Here is a 3,212-nt window from a genome sequence, read left to right as displayed (position 1 = left end):
TCGTTATTATTATAAGCATTCAGAAGCATCCTCTGCACAAGGAATGGCTACTCCTTGCGCAGTAGAGTGAACTACTGCAGAGTTTTAATTTGCCTGCCTGCAAATGAGCTGGAAACCACACAATAATGCGAGCCACGATAATTGCAAGTGTGGCCTTTGTGTGGTGATTTGGGAAATTGAAATTAAAATGGAGATCATACAAGGAGACTAATTAGCAAGGGAGGCTTTGTGAAATTGGCATCCATTCTGTAAATGCTTTTCCGCCGATTAACTCTGGATTTTTTGTGATGTCTTACTCAAGTGGGAGACACGAGGCCTGTTCATATACAATACAAAGCGCTTAAATGAGGGAGGGAGGCGAATGAGAGGGATTAAAACTTGCGCTCATGTCAGTGATATTTTGGAGTAAAGATCTGGAAGAATCTGGAGCTGCCAAAGCTTTATCTGCGGTGCAGATGGGTCTTAAGAATTGGCCTTAATGAATGTTATTCCACTCTGCATTTGTTTAATAAGCTGGCAGCTTAATTAATAAGCCTTGTGAGCAACGAACCCTGGGAACGACTGCAGTCTTATTTTATCGGTGCGTTATTCACATTATAATCGGGTTGGTCTCCATCATGGCCTCACTTCTTCCTCAATCTCCCCTCCACACACTGGCCGAGTTGGCTCTGTTATGTCTTGGAAGGCTCAGAACTGGTTTTCCCTTCCCGGTTTGGAGAGGGGACTCCTGACATGGAGGAAAAGTAGGGCGGCCTGGCGGAAGAAGCGGACTCCACCACTTGCCTGCTGGGTGACCTTGGACAAGTTACTTGACATCTCTGTGCCTGGGTTTCCATATCTGTAAAATGGGTATTCAATATATGTTTTCTCTTGACCACAGACTCTGAACCCCATGTGGACAAGCAACTGTTTCTCACCTGATAGTATTGTATTTATTCCAGCGTAACTATGTGGTTGGCACATGATTGATCAATCAGCTGTGCTTACTGAGTGCTCACTTGGGAGAGTACAACATAACATTCATTCATTCAATCGTATTTATTGAGCGCTTATTGTGTGCAGAGCACTGTACTAAGTGCTTGGGAAGTACAAGTTGGCAACATATAGAGACGGTCCCTACCCAACAGCGGGCTCACAACAAAACAAAACATACTAACAAAATAAAATAAATAGAATAGTAAATATGTACAAGTAAAATAAATAGAGTAATAAATATGTACTAACATATATACAGGTGCTGTGGGGAGGGGAAGGAGGTAAGGCGGGGGGGGGGGATGAGGAGGGGGAGGAAATCAGGTTGTCCCACGGGCTCACAGTCTTCATCCCCATTTTACAGAGGAGGTCACTGAAGCCAAGAGAAGTGAAGTGATTTGCCCGAAGTCACACAGCAGACAAGTAGCAGAAGCGGGATTAGAGCCCATGACATCTGGCTCTCAAGCCCAGGCTCTTGCCACTGAGCCATGCTGCTTCTCTGCATGCAGGGCATGCAGTCAGCGCTCAATAAATGAGCGCTGACTGAGAAATCTTTATTTTACCATTACAAAAGTTTATTGTGAAAACATTTGACAGGAAGGAAGGACGGGTGGGCGGGTGGACAGATGGGCGGACGGACAGGTTCTCTCAAACTCGCTCCAAGGCTTCCAACATAATGATACTGTTGCCTCTTATGACCACCATTCATTCAATCGTATTTATTGAGCGCTTCCTGTGTGCAGAGCACTGTACTAAGCGCTGAGGAAGTACAAGTTGGAAAAAAACTTGGTTAGATGCCGCGAAGTAGGTGGCAATGCCTTAACCATATATGTGTTGTATAGGACTTCTTCCATCCTTCTCAAGGGGAGTACTAACCTTCTCTCCTTTCATACAACACAATGTATGCCATGCCAATGTTGTTCTGCTGGCCACTGTGGGCCACCTTCACACACTCGTCGTTCATACCAGGTTCATGAAGGGATCGAAGCCGCGGAGGATCCCCTGAACGTGCCGTCCGCCGTTCAGCTTCAGTGATCGCTTCTTGTCCATAAACTAGACTGTGAGCCCACTGTTGGGTAGGGACTGTCTCTATATGTTGCCAACTTGGACTTCCCAAGCACTTAGTACAGTGATCTGCACACAGTAAGCACTCAATAAATACGATTGATTGATTAATCGATAAACTTCTTGAGCTCAGGGCGGTGCGCCTTGCTCATCCTGCCGCCGGCCACGCGTTGGGACTGCCGCCTTCCCGCGCGTGCGCCAGTATGCCAGACGCACTCCCTGCTCACAGTGAGCTCGCAGTCTTGAAGCAGCATGGCCTAGTGGATAGAGCAGGGTCCTGGGACTCAGGAGGTCATGGGTTCTAATCCTACCTCTTCCACTTGTCTGCTGTGTAACCCTGTGCAAGTCACTTCATTTCTCTGGGCCACCAGTTACCCCATCTGTAAAATGGGGATTGAGACTGTGAGCTCCATATAGGACAGGGACTGTGTCCAACCCGATTTGCTTGTATGGTGCCTGACGTATAGTAAGCACTTAACAAATTCCACAATTATTATTATTATTATTGTTAGAAGGAGAGCTCTTAGTACAGTGTCTGACACATAGTAAATGCTTAACAAATTCCACAATTATTATTATTATTGTTAGAGGAGGAGCTTTTAGTATAGTGCCTGACATGTAATAAGCACTTAACAAATTCCACAATTATTATTATTGTTAGAAAGGGAGCTCTTAGTACAGTGCCTGGCACATAGTGAATGCTTAACAAATTCCACTATTATTATTATTATTATTATTGTTAGAGGGGGAGCTCTTAGTACAGTGCCTGACACATAGTAAATGCTTAACAAATTCCACTATTATTATTATTATTAGAGGGGGAGCTCTTAGTACAGTGCCTGACACATAGTAAATGCTTAACAAATTCCACTACTATTATTATTATTATTGGAGGGGGAGCTCTTAGTACAGTGCCTGACACATAGTAAATGCTTAACAAATTCCACTATTATTATTATTATTATTGTTGGAGGGGGAGCTCTTAGTACAGTGCCTGACACATAGTAAACGCTTAACAAATTCCATTATTATTATTATTATTATTATTGTTGGAGGGGGAGCTCTTAGTACAGTGCCTGACACATAATAAATGCTTAACAAATTCCACTACTATTATTATTATTATTAGAGGGGAAGCTCTTAGTACAGTGCCTGGCACATAGTAAATTCTTAAC

At 43.8% G+C, this 3,212-nt stretch overlaps 2 pseudogenes; both read right to left on the bottom strand.

The window, feature by feature from the left end:
- Positions 1–1,620: 1,620 nt before the first annotated feature.
- On the bottom strand, positions 1,621–2,022 carry LOC119932607 (annotated as a pseudogene).
- Positions 1,751–1,870, bottom strand: LOC119936035 (annotated as a pseudogene).
- Positions 2,023–3,212: the final 1,190 nt, after the last annotated feature.

Source organism: Tachyglossus aculeatus, chromosome 1, assembly GCF_015852505.1.
Source record: "Tachyglossus aculeatus isolate mTacAcu1 chromosome 1, mTacAcu1.pri, whole genome shotgun sequence".
NCBI lineage: Eukaryota > Metazoa > Chordata > Mammalia > Monotremata > Tachyglossidae > Tachyglossus > Tachyglossus aculeatus.
This window is presented reverse-complemented; position numbering and strand designations above follow the sequence as displayed.